The sequence below is a fragment of the Eptesicus fuscus genome, chromosome 6, assembly GCF_027574615.1.
Source record: "Eptesicus fuscus isolate TK198812 chromosome 6, DD_ASM_mEF_20220401, whole genome shotgun sequence".
NCBI classification, from domain to species: Eukaryota; Metazoa; Chordata; class Mammalia; order Chiroptera; family Vespertilionidae; genus Eptesicus; species Eptesicus fuscus.
Genome location: NC_072478.1, coordinates 54,939,156 through 54,958,300, shown reverse-complemented (window position 1 = coordinate 54,958,300; position 19,145 = coordinate 54,939,156).

The following is a 19,145-nucleotide window of genomic DNA, read 5'->3' as shown; positions in this document are numbered from 1 at the left end:
CTATTTTGACATGTTACATCTGAGCTGTCATTGACACATTCAGGGAGAGCATGTCAAGGAAGCCAATGAGTAAACAGGTCTGGAACTTAGTATCAGTGGTCTCTATTAGGAGATAATGGAATACTGGTTGCAATAAAAATCAGGAATGGGCCGAAACCGGTTTGGCTCAGTGGATAGAGCGTCGGCCTGCGGACTCAAGGGTCCCAGGTTCGATTCTGGTCAAGGGCATGTACATTGGTTGCGGGCACATCCCCGGTGGGGGGTGTGCAGGAGGCAGCTGGTCGATGTTTCTCTCTCATTGATGTTTCTAGCTCTCTATCCCTTCTCCCTTCCTCTCTGTTAAAAATCAATAAAATATATTTTTAAAAAAATCAGGAATGGGATGAAAACCATGGAGGGAGAAGTGTTAACATGTAATAAAAAATTAAATAAATATATAAACTTTCTTCTGACATTGAAAATGATTTTGGCTTTGTCAGCGTCAAAACCCATAGGCTATTATCACTATGCACAATAATATTCATAACATAATTTGTAATATATACTTAATATTTACTTGAAATTTGGAGAATGGTAGTGGTGTAGATAGAGTAAAACAAGTCTCACTGAAGTCCCACGGCAGCCTTCTTTGTGGACAGCTCCTACCTGGGGCAGGCTGTTCCATTTCCCCCTCACCACTGCCCCTGTTTCCATTTGAGCCAGAGTTCTAGTCCTGGCCCACCTATTCTACTGTCCTACTGGTCTACCGTCACCTTTTACTGGTTTTACATGATCTCTTGCTTCCAGGCTTTAAGCCATTAGTCACACTTGTTTACATATCAGTTTTAATTTAGTGATTAGAAATGATTACTTCCCAAATAAAATTACCTAATGGGATATATTTAAATAACACTTCAGTTGCATTAATGCTAATTTATGACGGCTAGTTTACAATCATGAATTATGATAAAAGAGTCAAATAAGTTGATAGTAATAAACTAAGGGTCTACAAAGGTGTGGTTGTTGAAAAGAAACACAGGTAATCCCACACTGAGTTTTTACTGCAAGATTTCTCACTTCTCAAAAGTGACTCTTATTTTTCTTTCATGAGTGAGTAAAACCTGGAGCTCACGCGTGCCTTAGGCAGTGAGTTTGAAGGACTCCTTTCAGACTGAATGAAAGATAATCATCAAAATCTAGGTCATGATAGTATTTATTCTATAGAGAATTGTTTAAATTAATGCTTTAAATTTAAGTCAGGACACATTTTAATATATGATTCATAACATGCCTATCAGATATTCTTAATGACTGCATACATTGTAATCTTGTTTCAAGGATTTTACTTTGAGGAATTTTCTAACATCTAGTAGTATAGCCATTAAATTATCATTACAAAGATATCAAACTTCCTTCATTGCATCTATTTCTCAAGTCACAGGTATGAGGTTTGTGTCTGAAAGCCTTTGAAACTTCAGTATACCTTTCTAAAGAGAGAATGAAAACAAAGGACTTCTGTGGTATTTTCTTTTTTAAAGGAGTGAAACAGAATGGAAAAAGTGGTGAAAGAAAAAACACCTATAGAGATGCATGACAAGGAAAGTTTACTTCAGAACGAAAAAGAAGCTACTATTAGTTATTATTAGCAATAACACAGGCCTGTTAAATTTTGTAATAATTAGAAGATTTAAAAATGAAAATTACATAGCAAAATTTTATTTGATAGTGAACAATTGATGGGGGAATAGAAGCAATTATCTATTGTGAATACATTTCTTATGTGATAAATTAAGCTATATTACATATTATTTACATTTTAATAAAACCATTCTAGTTTTTACTATATAGCAAATAAACATTTGGTATTTAAGAGTATAAAAATGAACTACATTAAGGATTTACTCAGAAAGTTTATTTTATCTTATCAATTTATTCATATAGACTATTTTGAATGCAGGTTCCAAATGAAGAAATATATATTAGACCAGCAGTGAAATTAGGATAAAGTCAAAGTGAGTCCCCAAAATTTCTGAAATAGCTGCCTTGCTAAAATCCAGAAAATAATGAAAACTGACTAAAACTGCATTCTTTGGCTAAAGATTCCACATAGCAGGACTGTTTGCAAGAAAAAAGGTATATAAGGAAGTAGAAATAGCATGTTTGAGCTATGTTAGGATTAAGAGTTAGTGTTATAAATAAATATTTGAATAATGTTAGAATAAGAGTTAACATTTGCAAACCCTGAAAGAGATGATAAGGATATAGTTTTGATAGTGGACCTTAAACTGTGAAATGGGCGGGAGAGTTATTCACCATAAAGTTCCCATACTCAGCACTGAGGATGGAAGAGGAAGCCACTTCTGTATTTATTCCAATAAATACAAATAAATACCTGAAAACCAGGAGAGTGAGGTATGGCAATAGTAACTGGTTGGGGGTCTATAGGGGAGGGTGGATCATGTGAAGGAGCAAGGGATTAATGAGAGTAGGGCCAGATTTCTGTCTCTGTTTTATGACTAACAAATTGCACATAACTTCCAATTAACTTCCTCATACAATGATGACTAATGTTCACAAGGAGGCTATATAGGTGTAAGGACTCTTAATTGCAAGTGAATTCCCTAACTGCCTGTGGCTAGATGGAAGTTTTCTAGGAAAATGGAAACATCCAGTCCAAGTTACAATTGAGGAAGTTGAAGTCCAGGGAGATGAAATGGTCATCCAGCTAACAGCAGTAGCAGAAGAACATGGATCATCCAACTCTGACAAGGCAGGCCTTTCTTCACCACACTGCAAGACCGGCTATATGTCATCTCTCCTTTCAGAGTCAAGATGGGTCATCGAAATTCACTGCCTTTGCAGCCAATATGGTCAACTTTCCCCCTAGCTAAATCAGAGCAAATCAGAGAGAATATGACATCCTTGATTTGAGTTTTATTTCCTTTTTTATTTCTCATGGAGTTGTTAATGAGCAGTGGAATGGCCAAAAATCAGAAAAGGAGAGCAAAGGATATAGAAAGTCCACAGTGACTAACTAGTCATACTGTAACTGAGTGTTAACACTGACACATGTATCTGGTGGAGATCTAAAGCCTTCACCACATTCTGAAACCTCAAAGAACCCAACTGAATCTAGACCCAGTAGAATAATTTCTCTGGAATAGAATGGCCAGCCTCTCCAAGAATCTGCTGAAACGAAGACACTATTCCCCTTAACACAAAAGGTCTGATTGTAACTGAAAATAAAAATAGCCTTACTGGTGAGCTGTTTCTGTGCATGATTCTGCCTTCCCATCCTCTGCACTGGACAAGTACAGGTAACAGATGGTCTTTAGACCGAGGGAGGAGAGTGACGGATCCCTGCACACTCACACACTGACACGCATGCTCCTGAGAAGTCATCAGCCAGTGTCTTTCTGAAGTGCTGCTGTTCAATGCATGTCAATATATATGCATGCCTAAGGGCCACGGCCCTGGAGAGTGTTTTCCTGAGGTGGCTGACTTACCCAGCCGCACTCTGGGTGTGGGAGAGCCTCTGTAGCCATTGCTGAGCCTATCTTCTTGGATTCTCTTTTCTCTTCCCCCACCTTTCCAATCCCAGATGGTCATTGGTCTTTAAAACCATTTCTTCTCATCCTTCCAAGTGACTACCAGCTCCTGGGACCCAGTCTCTCACTGCAGTTATCAGTCATTTTCTCATGGCTGTTTCCCCTAGTAGCAAGGACGAGGGGGAGTTTCCTAACCCTGAGAGCAATAGTCAGAGGGGGAAGAGGCACCTCCTCTCCCCTCCCCCTGCAAAAAGGTCCTGCTTTAAGGTGAAATATAATATCTGAAAAAAATCAGATCCTGCCCTTGCAAATGTGGATCTTCTGGTGGCTGATCTTCTGTATCTATGAGTATCTATCCCTTTCCTGGCTATTTTAGGTGTGAATTCTAAGGGTGGGCAGAATTTCAAAGTAGAAAATTGATTATTTTCCCCAAGCAATCCACTTCTAGATGTTGCTGTGTAAGTTGCAGTTCTTTCGGTTAATAATCTTTTGGTTATATCAATCTATTAGTTTACCTGATATAAACTCCATTAGTACAAAGAGAGAAAGATTCTGGATTTAATTTACCAGGCAGATATGATAATGTTACATAACTACTCAGGCCCTTCAGGAACATGGGCACAGGGTCCAAGATACCACTGTGTGTTCCAGACCTCGAACCAAGGCTGAAATCCAGCCTATTTCCACTTCCCTGCCTGTGCCCTGGTGAGGACTGCAATCCCTGGAGGAAGGGGTGACATATTTTGTCACACAAAGTCAACTTGGGTTGGTCAAGTCTGTGTCAGCTTTTCCTAAATTGATCTGCTCAGAGCAGAAGGCCCCCAGGGATAGCCAGGGCCTTGCGCCAGCGTGACTTCTCTGCTCATTTTATGGACATCCAGATAATGTCTGTAAATGAAGAAATGAGAGAAACAGTGAATTTTCAAAGCTTCTTTAGCAGTGGAATCATTGTTTTTCCAAATGAATTCTGATAAAGCTGATGTCTAAATCGGAGCTGCTCTGGTTAAATTCTGGATGGGGAATGACTGGCTCTGCTTCCCCCAAACCAGTTCACTGTGGACTGTAGTTGAAGAATTTCTTTGCTACAAATTACTTTTAATGAATCACTAGAGTGTAAACTATGGCAAAATAAATTTCCACCAGAGGGTTACTCCAAGTTTCTTCTTAAACCATGGTCCAAAGGTGCAAAATGCACTGGTAATTCATCGTCATCGTTGTCATTCACGATTCTCCTCCTGCCTTGATTTTTTTTATTTTTATGTTCCAGGGAGACTATGGCTGTTTGCTTACATGAACTGGTGGCACAACAATGAGGATCAAGAGTCATCATTTACTTCATGACCAGTCATGACACTCTTGGTTCTTTGTGTGTTTAATAAGTCCCCTGCTTTGCCTTGCAGTTCTGTGCCTTGCTTGTGCCATGAGTGCATACCCACACATAAGATACAAGGAGACACTTAAGATACAACTGATTCTAGGTCAGCTACTCATTATTACTTTTTTTTCCCTTTCAATGCAGTCAAATTCCTTTTCCTAGCTCTATGCTGGTAAATGTGATACTTAAAAAGAGACTATACCTATCAAGTATTTATTATATTTAGTTTTTCATCCATTTTGAGCCTTCTATTTAAAAATAAACATTCTTTTTTTTCCCCTCTGTCTCTGGGAATGTGATGATTGATTTTCTGTGTCAACTTGGCTAGGCCACAGGAACCAGATATTTGGTCAAACACAGTCTACATATTGCTGTGAAGGTATCTTTAGATGAGATTAACAGTTGAATCAGTGGACTTTCAGTAAAGCTGATAAAAGGAAAGATGGAAATCCCCCGAGTATGAATGATTTTTGCCTCCAGACTGTCATCTCTACACCCCTGGGCCTCCAGCCTGCTAGCCTGACCTTACAGAATTTGGACTGCTCCCCCAGAATTGCAGGAGCCAAATCCTTAAAATAAATCTATCTCTTTTCTTCTATCTCTCTGTCTTCTCTCTTTCTCCCTAACTCTGTCAACACACACACACACACACACACACACACACACACACACACACACTCTCACACACAGAGTTCTCTTTCTCTGGAGAACCCTAATATACAGGTTCTTTAATTCTGACCTGTGTTGTTGCCTACTCATGCTTTTATGTAGAAGACCATTAAAATGCCAGTGAAGGCCATGTCCACACTTCTCATACATTTTATGAACATAAGCATCTCTTATTAATTGCTGTTGATTAGCCAAAAGGCAAATATTTAATTAAACCTTGGGAGAGGATAAAATTGCACATGAATTATCTATCTGAGAGCACATAGGTCTGTACATTTCATTAAGATGGTTTAACTAATAATCGTGTCCCTTATACGCAGTCTTGTTTGAGCAGGTTGATTGGTTTTTGTTTCTTCGGTTTTCCCCCTGATGTTCCCCGGAGGGATGGTGTTGTTTTTTCTAAAGTCGAATGTTTGTTGATTTGTATTTACTTTGCTCCTTATTGTGTCCCATTGGAAGCACTGCTGATCACATCACAGATGAACGCTTTTGTTTAATATCCTTGAAAATGTGTACTCAGGGGTAATTATTGGCTACACTGAATGACAATGAAGCCTCGTAAGAGAAAAGATTTAGCTGGTAGGTGAGCAGAACTCAGTTTTCCATTGGTTCTCTTATATTCTCCCAATCCCTATGGATTTTCTTGGTGTTGCTGTCCTGAGTTTCCGCAGGACAGAAGGGTCACTCTGGCACTGGGTGAGTGGGATTTGAATGTACACTTTAAGTACAGATACAGACTTCTACTCTGTTATTTAAAGAAGCAGTAAAAATCTCAACATCTCCTATGTGCCTGCGCAGGACTGAACAGACGTGGCTTATTCAACACAGGCCTTGTGAGATTGTTTCTGAAAAGAATGAGACAGGATCCTGACCCCTCAACCGCAGGGACCACACTTTGTGCAAAGAAAAATAAGGACACTTGTACTTAAAGAAGTGCTCAAATGGTGCCACTCCCAGTTTTTTTAACTCTCGCTTCTTTTACAAGGGTGACAGTTAGTAATGGGGTGTATGCATGTGTTTTAATGGCATCACTTGGTAATAAAAACTTTGCAGCTCTGTACTGGTTCTGTTCATTCTTTTACAAAATATTTTGAAATTTTATGTCTTATGAAATTCAAATGCCTGGGAAATGCTGGCCTGCATACACGTTTCTTGCTTATGTTTGATGCTACTGCTTCCAAATTCTAGTCACTCCTCCTCTGATGTTGCAGGAGTGTATTTTCTATGCAATAAAGAACACACGACTGTTAGTCATCATTAACGGTGCAGGGCGTTGATCTCTGTTACCAGGTGGCACCACTGGAGGGCTTGACACAACATTTTAAAAGATGCTCTTCTTTAATGAAATGGAGCTAGACCAGCTCAGGAAACAGCACATACATTTCCCTGGCACAGCGCTTGTTGTTCATCTAAGGGAGACTGCTAGGATGCTAAGAAAATCTCTACTCCACGATGCTCTATAGATTGGCTGTAAGGATTGTTCACACGACATGACCAGTGTCTGGCCTCTGCAGAGGAAGATAATTAAACCATTAACTGGGCTGAAAAATACCCGACCAAGACTCTGAGGTATTCTTCTAAGTAAGTGTGGCATAAACCACCTTATTCACTCACGAAAGATACTTTATATTGTTTCTCTAATTATGCACGCCACACCCATCTATAATAATAAAAGTGTAATATGCAAATTGACCGAATGGCTGAACAGTGGAACTACCATATGGACGACCATGCTATGACACCCACTGGTGCCAGGTCAGCCAAAGCAGGTGCGATGCGATTGGTCAGGGCTCAGTCATCACCCCATGATGGCCCAGCAGAAGGAGACCCAGGCCACTGGCTGGTGGGGCAATCAATCGGGGGGGGGGGGGGGGTGGGCCTCCACAATCGCACCAAAGAGGGAGGCCCAGGCCACTGACTGTCAGGCTGTGGAATTGATTGCCCCAAAGAGGGAGGCCCAGGCTATCTGGTGTGGCGCTAAGGTGGGTTGGCGGGGCCTCTGGGTGGGGCCTCCCTCTGCTTGGGTGATCCATCCCAGAGCCCCAGTCAGGTGGGCAGGGCCTACCTCTTTGGGGCCATCCATCCTGGAGCCCGGCCATGGATCGCCCCGCAGAGGGAGGCCCAGGCTACCTGGCTGGCAGTGCTGTGGTGGGTGGGTGGGGCTTCCCTCTACGGGGCGATAGATTGTGGGGCTCTCAGACTGTGAGAGGGCGCAGGCCAGGCTGAGGGACTCTCCCCCCCACCTCCAGTGCACAAATTTTGTGCACTGGGCCTCTAATTGTATTAATAATAAAGAAGCCTTCTTATATAATGATGGCATAGACATTTAAAATCATTTGGTGCATGAGATTCAAAGGATTACCTGTGAGAATAATGCACAGGTGAAAAAAACACCTAAAATTGTCCTAATTACAAAGCTACAACCTCAGAATTACTTCACTCACTTACATGTGTAATTAAAATGCATAACATAATAATTATTTTTATTGTCACATCTTGTTTTTAGCATCTTTGTGATTCATTCATTCATTAATTTCTCATTGAGTTTCTTTTATGGGTCAGGCATTGTGTGGGGTACTGAAGACACATAATCAAATAAGTATAATACAATAAGTAATAAAACGTGGTTGGTTCTATGACAGGAGCAAGCTAGGGGAGCTAAGAGTTTTATTCATGGCCAGATTGATGATTTACAAAAGGAAACCAACCCTAATAATCATCCTTTTTTTGCTCTTCTCTGTATCTGCCTTAGGCACACACAATTTTTTATGCTAAGATGATATTTTCTGCTCTTTTCATTCCCACCTCCTCAAAAATGTGGTAAGTTTGAAAACCTGAAAAATTCTGATTGATTTAAGCCATTGGGCTTAATAGAAGAATAGTGGCTTATTGGTACTGCTGAAACACTATTCGTTGATGTAGACTCTTAGAGAAACTGCTGCTAAATTATCTGGTCTTTGTTTAAAAGGAAATTCAAAGCAACCACGGTCATCACAAATATACAAATGTGGAAATAGTGGCTTAGCTGAATACTAGAGCACAGACTGGAGAGAGCTGGGTGCAACAACAGGGTGAACGCAGAGATGCTGGTTTAAAACAATTGCTACTGGGAGAGAGGACCAGAGCGCATCCAAATGAAACTGCGTCCAGCTGAGAGCCTCTCAAGTTCAACACAGAGACTTTCATTCTTCTGTGCAGTTATTTAGACTGAAAATGGAAGCGTGCAACTGTGAGGCAGATCTCATTCATGCATAATTGAAACACCCAAGGGTAAAATAGTGAGGCACAATGGATGACATCTGATAAAAAGAGAGCAAGGAGAGAGAAGAAGTTAAAAACAAGATACAAGACCCTGGGGACCAGAGAGAAGAATACCTGACATAGGCCAAATAATCTCAAATAAAAATATTCAAATTACCAGACAATGCAAATATAAAGACAAATGCATGGGAGAGATGTGAGGATTGGGTAGAAAAAAATGCTGAGAATATGAAACAGTCAAGCGATGAGTCGCTGGTGAGTGTAACTCTTATTCCAACAAAATGCAGCCACAATAGTGTTTCTGTGATGTTCTCATAAACCTAGGAACTAAACAGAATTAAACTTGCACAAGACTCATTGTCTTTCAGGAAGTTATATTCTAAATAGCTATTGAGACAAATAGTCATATATATATATATATATATATATATATATATATATATATATATATATACACACACACACACACACACACACTACGGAGCATATGCATGCATATAGTATATTATATTTTCTCAACTTACTGGGAGAGTAATGGTGCGTGTGTACATGTGTGTATCTGTATGTAGTTGGCTTCCTAGCTGTGAAGGATAATTTTCATTTCAGTAGATAGATTTGCAGAAAAGTAAGACTTGTGAAAAGAATTTAAGGATAGAAGTGACTGGCTGGGAAACAATGAACAAGTAGTGTAGTTGTCTTGTCCATTGTTCTTGGCAATCAGGTGGTTTATTGAACACCTTTAATGAACCAGACATGATTCCAGACCCTCTGGGCTATTCCATTTAATCCTTATAAGAATTTTCTGAAAAGGCATTACTCTCACTTTAGGATTGAGATTCTGAGGCTCAGAGAAATTAAGTCACATAATCTTGTCTGAATATAAACCAAGTTTTTCCCCATTGTACACTTTTTCCATTCCCTTTGAGAGATGAAAAGGGAAGGTTGGCTAAAGTTGGAGCCACAGTTAGAAGCCAAATTTCCAAAAAAAATATGAACTAAATACAGAGAACTTTCTGGGACTCATAAAGTCTATATGGCCCCTCTACCTGAACACACACACACACGCAGAACTCCAAAGAAGGAAAAGAAGTTCTTGGTAGTCCTGGCCACTCCTCCCCTTTTATTGCCAGTGTTACTGCCAGTTCAGATGATTATGGGTCACTGGTCTACGTGATGAACCAGGACAAGAAAGTTGGCCATATGCCTAGGAGGTGAGGGTCAGAGGGCATAAAAGAAGGAAATTGCAGTCAGATAATCAAAGTATTGAAGGGAGCCAGTTCAACCTGGAGTGAGCTATTTACTGAGTATTAAATATTTTAAGATAGTTATCTGAGTCTCTAGGAGGTTACAAAATCTGATACACATTTAGCAAAATTACATACTACTCTGTCTGAATCCAGAACTCAAGCAGTTTCTACTCCCATTGACCTCAAGGCTAGCCAGGTCTCAATATTGCATTAAGCCTGGAATACCACGAATATGGCAAATGGTGTTTTGCTACACAGATCAGTTACAACTGGCACAACCAGCCAGCCCTAGCCGTGTACCTCTTTAAAAGAATCACTATAATTTAATCTATATTATATGAGTATACTCCACAAGAGAAACAAAAATGTTGACTTGACAGAAATATGTTTCTATCTATGCTGCTTTCCGTCATTAACTACTATTTGCCATGCACATGCGGATGCACGCAAAGCACTGTATCATTGGTTTAAAAAGGCAATTTGGCTTCTACTTTGTTCATCCAAATGTTCCAATTAGTTTAGTGCTTTCATAATTATGTATAATTCAGTTTGCATTTATGCAGAAATGTTTATTTCCATAATTGTAACAAGCATTTAAGTTAATTACACTCTAACCTCTTGATTCCATGGGCCAACTGTTGAGTCTTTTTGTTAATATTTTAAAGTCATGCCTTTTTATTTTTGAGTTCCCTCCCCCCTTGTACCCCATCTTTGATGTGTTGTTTCTTATCCTTGTTTGGAATTCTCTAAGGAATATTCTCAGAATAATCTTGCAGTTTTCTTTTATGACTGAAACTTTGCATTTTAACTGTTGTCTGGAGATAGTTTCTTCCTTGTGAAATATCAGTTTTAATAACAGGAAAAGAAAAATGCTATAAATCTGCACTAACCACATAAAGCTGAAGTCTCTGAGAGACTGATTAACATGAAGACTCTACACAGGTTTTTCAATAATTAGAGGATGTGCTTGCATGAAGCCACGGCTGCTCCGGCCTTGAAGCCAGTTCCCAGGGCAGCCAGCAATTATTACAGCCTGGAGTACATTTCTTCTATTCTACGCCTGAAGCTATTGAAGTGGTTTTCAAATAAAGGTCTCTTAATTTCACAAAAAGTTAACATCACCTTGGATGAACAACACTTCTCTGCTGATACCTTCACTACATAGTTGGGAGAGAGCCCTCAGAGAGAAGGCAATTAGAAATTCCTAATTAGTTGTTCATCCACCCATAAAAGGTTAAGAGTATTCTGGCCTCTGCTTGCATGAACTGAGCAGAAGGCAGATCCAACTGCCCACAGTGCCCTGCTAACCACCTGCCCCATCAGCCTCTTCAGGGCACAGAATGAGTTGGAAGTTTTATTGTGGGGTTGACTATTTGGTTATTTTTCCTTTTTGTCTCAATGCATTATAAATAGCAAACAGAGCATGAAAATGATTGTTGTTTTTCCTTTTGCTTAGTATACTATCAGCAAGCAATACACGCTGAATATTAGCCTTGATGATTTTAGGAAAATACAAACCCATGTGATGGTTTATCATCAATATCCATGGAGTTCTACTTTCTGATGCATATTTGCATGTATAATTTAGCTATACTAATACAGCATTATGAACAATTATGAGTAAGGTAGCTCACTAGAGTATATTATCACTTTATGTCAATTAGTGCTGATGAAATTTTGACTCCATGATAAAACCTACAGGTACATTAGGCTTCTTCTGCCTGGTGGGCTTACTATCATAACTAAGCAACACATACTATAAATGACAAGAGAAAATTTATCTGATTTATCAAGAAAATTGACTTAGCATTTGATTATCTTTCATCTGTTCTTTCTGTTTTACCATTTCAACCATGCACTTTGGCAAAATGCACAAATTGGATCCAGAACAAAAGTCTCTTTAAGTTGGAATGAGACCTGAAGAAAGGAGAAGGCAAAGAAAGAAGAAGAAAGAAGAGAGAAAGTCAAGCACATCAACATTTTGCCTACTCTCTGGCAGTACAGTTGAACATTTGTGGTATGAAAGAGTCATGATTTGTTCTAAACTTGAGTAAGTTTAATTGATTTGGTAAAATATGATCAGTTCAGTTTATTCATCAGTTTATCTGAAGAATAAACTTTTTGTTAGGTTGGGCTTTATGGCATCAAAATCAGTGTGTTGAATGCAGTTTGCAATCGATTAATTTCCCAGAGAGACGAAAACAGATGCTTCTGCATCTCTTTCACATTTGCATAATGAGGCAAACTGAACTGATCATATTTTACCAAATCAATTAAACTTACTCATAAGGCATATAAGCCTAACCAGTGGTCATGGACAACAGGGGTGTGGGAGCATACGTGGGGAGGGGTTTGGGATGGGAATGGGGGGATGAGGACAATCATGTGATACCATAATCAATAAAAAAATTAAAAAATAACAAAAAGTTCAGAAAAGACTGATTTCTGACTCCAACTGCAATTTATGTCTAACCCTAAATTTTGATTTCATTTTGCAATATTTCTTCAGGAAAAATAATTCTAGTATATATAATTAAATGCATCTATAATAATAAAAGCATAATATGCTAATTAGACTGGACATAATTCTGGATGAAGCAGGGCTGTGAGGGAAGCCCGGGTCCCGGGTGCCTGCCTGCGGCCAGAGGGAAGCCGGTGCCAGCAGCCAGGGGAAGGAAAGCCGACTCTTGCATGAATTTCTTGCATCGGGCCTCTAGTTTGTATATAAAATATTATCCTCAGTGAGTTTGATTACTAATTCTCAATCATATTTCTGTAGATATAGAGTATACAAAACTCCATTTTGTGTGTGCTATACTGGTGATTAAATTGCTTCAATAAGAAATTTGGGCTTGGCCCTGGCCAGTTAGCTAGAGTGTTGAACTGATACACCAAGGTTTTGGGTTCGATCCCTAGTCAAGGCACATACAAAAATCAACCAATGAATGCATAAATAAATGGAACAACAAATGGATGTTTCTCTCTCTCTTTCTCTGCCCCCCTCTCTTTCAAATCAATATATTAAAAAAAGAAAAAGAAAAGAAAAAAAAAAAGAAACCTGAGCTCTTGTCACAGCTCCATTTGTTTTTCTGGGAGGTTACTTAACCCCTCTGTTCCCATTTCTATGCTTGTAAAATGGGTGTAATACTTATTTTTCTGTTTTCTTCTCACAATTGTTAAGAGATTAAATGAAATAATGCATATGATGTGTAGTATGCTGTGAAAATGATAAAAGACTCCACAAATATATTAAGTCATTAATAGGAAACACTGCACATGCACACACAAAAAACAACAGTCAATCAATACATGTCAAAGAAGGAAAGAGGAGAGAAAATGATATTGATTACAGATAGCAGACAAATTATTGTGTTGGCCTATGTTTTTTACACATTTTTCTCAAGTCCTTCTAGGTGATAAACTAAAAGTGAAAGAAAACAAGTTTTGAAGTGTTTTTGAAGTAGAAGTCTCAGAACCACAAGTCTTAATTCACAAGCTGACCAAAACAATGGCAGTAACTCTATATATATAATCTTTAATAAAAGATGTTGTCTTTGAAAACAACTATCTGAGAGTCACCTTGGCCATGGCATCCCACATAAATATCAAACTTGAAATGCTAAATAAAATGAATTATTTATCTACAGTTTACCTTCTATTCAAAATAATATGGGAATATGGCAGGTTCTTCAGTGGCAAGAAAAACTCACAGATTAACACACTCCAGGTGGAACAAAATGCCTCTAGAGTCCCTCTACTTTTGGGTTGAATCTCTTTCTTCTTTTCTGCTCCTCTCAGGGTGTTGTAGACTAAATATTTGTCTCCCTCATTCTTATGTTCAATCCTAATCTCCAATGTGATGGTATTTGGAGGTAGGACCTTTGGGAGGTGATTAGGCCATGAGGGTGGAGTTCTCAAAAAGGGATTAGTGCTCTCCTTCTGCAAGAGATGCCAGAGAGCTCTGTCATATGAGGATACTAGAGGCCAGTAGTCTGCAACCTGAAAGAGGTCCTCACTGGAATACACTCACAAAATGGCGGGGGGGAGGGGGAGAAATAACAACACTAAATATTCATGAGGATTTGGAGAAACTGAAATTGCTAATGGGAGTATAAAATTTTACTCCACTTTGGAAAATTTTTTGGCTGTCTCATATAAAGTGAATCACCTATCCTATGGCTCAGCAATTACTCTCGTAGGCATTTACTAAGGAGAAATTAAAACATATGTCCACAAAAAATTTGTACAAAACTCTACGTGAGAGCTTTATTCCTATTAACCCCATACTGGCAACAATTCAAATAACCATCAATTAGAGAATAGACAAATAATAGCGTACTCATACAACTGTATACCAATCAGCAATAAAAAGAAATGAACCCCTGATCCACTCAATAACACAAATAAATCTCAAGAATGTTGTGCTGAGCAAAAGATGTCAGACATGTGAGGGTGCTGACTATGTGATTCCATTTACATGAGAAATTTGAATATGACAGTTTCCTCTGGAAGGGCAGGAATTTACTGGTTATGAGCATGAGTGGACTTTTTGAGGAAATGGAAATTTTATATATCTCATTAAGGATGCGGATTGCACAGGTGTATGCATTTGTCAAAACTCATTGAAATGTGCAGATCTGTGCATTTTAGAATATATAAATTTACCTCAATGAAATGAATGATTCATAAAAACTAATCTGATACTTTATTCAGCCAGTAAAATAGCAAGGCTATTTTTTTTACAAGTCTGAACAAGTAAGAATTTTGATTTATGTGTTTTTGTAAAAATTCAATTATATATTCTGGCTATTTTTCCTACTAGTATTAGTGAGTTTCTTAGATCATTTAATTAGACTGCTATGAAACTTCATTTGGTCTACTATCTGCAACCTAATAATACGCAGGAGCTATTACCAAACTGTGAAGTTATTGCTACAGTTGTCAATTCCTAAAACAGACCTTCACTCCCACGATGAGGAAGACAGCAGCTGATTGTCTTCAAAATCATTTTTGATACCTTCCTCTCTTTAGAGTCAATTGATTACCAAGTCCTGTCAATTTTACCTCCTAACTATCTCTAGATTCTCTACCCTTCTCTCTGCAGGTTGTGAATTGTTTGATTGCCTTAGTTTAGGTTTTCATCATCTGTCTCCTACCTGGGCTCTTGGGAAAGCATGTGAACTTGCATTTCTTTATACATCCATACAGTGATTCTCAATGAAACCACATCCTCCTGTTGCAGGGAAGGGGTTTGGGAGGGAATAGAGAACTCACAACTTTCAGCATTACTCTTGGAGGTTTTATCTCATTCTTTACTGTTATTATTATTAATAACCTTTTAAAGTACATATTATGTGCTATGCTCTAAGCATTTACATGTATTTAAATATATTAATTTTCTCAAAAAGGCTAAATAACATACCCAAGTACACATAGCTAACAAGTGTTGATACTGATATTTAAAGTCAGGGAGTCTACCTTCAGAGACTGCTCTTGATTACAGCACTATGCTGCCTTTTGGAACCATATTATATTTAAAACTTTTTAATTTACATGTCAAACAGAATCCCACATTTCCTATCCCTCCTACTTGCACCAACCCTTTCTTTTCTCATATCTTACCACCCCACCATTCTCATCCTTTACTCCTGTTATAACCAGCTATTCACAGATCCCTCTACATACCCCTGCTCTTTTACATCTCTGTACCCTCGCCCATGCCACTCTTTCTGCCTCTACTCTTCTTGGGCACCCCCCACATTCCTTCTCATCCACTTAGGGTCCCCTCCAGTAACTGTCTAAGAGGAGCCTTCTCCGCATCCCTCAAACCCATCTTTGAAGTACCCAGGTGTTCTCTGTGGTGGTTTCCTAGCCAAACCCATTTCCCAAGGCTTCTGTCTTTGGGAGTGTAGGTGACTTTTAGGACTCAACAGACAGGCAAATAATTCCCAGATACAGTGATAGTAAAGGCCATTCTGACAAGGCTCACCAAGCATCTGCCTGGTGAGTTAAACAGTGAGAAGAAAGCTAGTGCACTGGGAAGATATATAGGGGATGGGTGGTTAGAGAGCAGAGTAGCTTTGGTAGATCAGGTGGAATGGAGAGGTGACATGAATAAACAGACTCTGCTTAACTTTGATAGCAGTTACTGTCCATACAACTCACAATGCGGTTAATCATGTACTGTCTTTGGGCAGCTCTTTCGTAAACTTTTATTTGTATCTTTCACTGGTATCTAGCTTTTCATGCCTTCTTATCTGACCTCCAGCTGTATTTTTAAATTATTTGAAGACAGGGACTGTCACATGTTTTCCCATGTTTTGTAACATCTGGCACAGCGCTACATACAAGGTGCTTGATAATTATTTGCTGATTTAATGAGTTTAAGTTCATCTTGATTTTAGAACAGCTCAATGATATAACAGAGTGTCATGGAGGACGCTCCTGCCTTGGTGAGTGGGACTGAAGGTTCCTAAACTGAAAAAAAAAAAAAAAAAGGAACTGTGAGATCTGAATCCTGGTTGGATCAAGATGAACCTGAGTGAGAGATGCTAACTTATTAGAAGGTTGAGATGGAAAAGACATTTTATAGCAAGGGTACAAATACTGACATCTACATACTAGTATGTACCTTCAATGGATCGTTCCTACTCATTGAAAAAAAATCAGTGGCTGCATTCATGTAGCACGCACTTGTGCACCTAAATGTAGGTACCTATTCTTCAGTGAAGCCCAAAGGATGGCTGGGAGGGCTTTATATATTTATTGGGATGGTTCCTCTCTCCACAGGTTCACAACTGAAAAGTTCCCATTCAAAATATCAAACAGTAACTTCCATTTCCAGCAATACCTGAAGTTCTAGAAAAAGCTTTCCAACTAGCTCACCATATAAAAAATGTTGCTAAAATTTTCAAAATAAGTTTTATTGAGGTATAACAAATTGATTTTGGGCAAATATATAGTCATGACACCACTATCATAATTAACATACAGCACTACCATTACTGAAAAAGTTCTCTCAAGCGTCCCCCCGCACTCCCCCCCCCCCCATTTCCCACTCCAAAACTAGAGGAACTAACCTAGAAGGAGGAGGGAGAGTCGGTATTGGAGACCTAGACCATGTTCTTATCACCATGTCAGAGCCTCTTGTCATAAATCTCACCTACAGTGGGAGGAGAAAAGAAAAGCTTTGGACTGAACTGTGATCAAAGATGGATGAACAGGACAAATCTTAAATACAAGCAAGAATGAGGCTGGACAAGTAGCTGAAGGAGGTGGAATCCTGCCAAGGTGTCACCGAGGAGAGGTTGACTCCAACATCAGTAGGTGATGAAGGATTTAAGGGGGTCATGATTAAAGGCCAAGCAAGAATCTTCTGAAGAAAATCAGTCAAAGTATGAGAAGAGTCTCATGATTCCTGTAAATTTGTTAGTTGTGTATATGACTCCGACTGGAATAAAAAGGAAGAGATACATGAATATTGTTGGACACCGTGGTACGGAATGTTTAAGAGACTTGTCCACAGTCACAGAGTTGGGACTCTGAGCCAGAAAACCTGCCTTTTACTCTCAAGTTTCATCATGTCCATGGACAAGACATTTAACCTCAATGAACCCCACCAGTTTCCTTCAGAAAGGAGTAGATAATACTTGTGCTATTTATCAAGGGCTTGGGTAGGGGCTCAAGCAAGATGGCTTATGGCAAAGCATTTTGAAAACTAAGAAATAGGTTGTGTTATTAAGCAAACCGATAAAATTAACTTGATTTTGTATTTTAGACAAAGTATTTCCTTAACTTCATGTGGTGCAGTTAGATGGCCAGAAAAAGAGTGAAGAGAACAAAGTAAGCTGGGAGAACTGTGTTTGCCCATCATTTTGGTCAGTGTGAAGGCAGGCAGGCAGGAGCCCTAATCTCGCTGCCTGAGAGCTCAAATGCACACCTTTCATCCTCCAGGCAGATGCGTTGTATGGCTTCCATAGGCATAGTCTCATTTACACGCGGTTTTGCAGATAAGGATGCTGCTGCTGCTCCCCGGCAAAAATATTTCCAAAGCCACTAATAAAAAGGTAACTCGCTCTGTGCTATGAGAGATGACAAGCGCACCTTGGGATGAATGATGGGTAAAGAATTGTCATTTCTCTTCTCAAAATCAGGCTATTGCCGGCTCATGTGGCTTGGCACCTGTGGCTTGTTAGCAATTACATGTGGAAGCCGACCCATTCAAAGTTGCCCCTGTGGAGCAGTTGTGGGCTGATGCTGTGTCTGTCTACACGGTTTCAGGGAGCTCCAATCTGTATTTGAGAAGCAGCTTGAAAATCAGTTTTCTTTCTCTTTTTAATGTTTCTCCCATTTTGTTTTTAAGTACAGTTTTATTAGCTTTTAATCGCGGGTTTAAGGAGGAATGGGAATAGTAATCCCTTTGGGTGTGATTATTTTGGTTCTATATAGACTTAGTTTTGGAATAAATTATTTTATATTGATTCTTATTAGAAATGGTAACTGCACTTCAAAAATGACTTAATGTTGCTCACACCAGAACAGTACCTTGTTTTTGATAAGAAACATTAACAATATACCTAAAAAATTTATTTTTCACTTAAAAATGTACCAGGCATTGTTCCAAGTACTTTATGTGAATTAATTCATTTAGTACTCATTAAAATGCTACAATTATAGCATTTCACCCATTTTACTCATGAGAAAACTGAGGCACAAGTAAGTGAAGTAATTTGATATATAATATACATAGTATTTATTTATATTTTACAAAAATGAAAACAGTTTTACAAACTACCAAATTATTCTCCCTAAATCACTTTACTGGTTCTATAATTCCCTAGCCCAGAAATCATTAGTGAATACCCTTTGTCTATTAAATTAATTGGAATACCGTTTGCTGGCATACCAGATCTCTTAAATTGTAGCCCTACGTGCCTTCTCCAGCCCTGTGTTCCAGTAATTCTTTGACTCACTGGTCCTCAACCAGGGGCAATACTGCTCCTGGAGGGTATTTGACAATGTCTGGAGATATTTTTGGCTGTCATAATGTGGGAGATGTCAGTGATC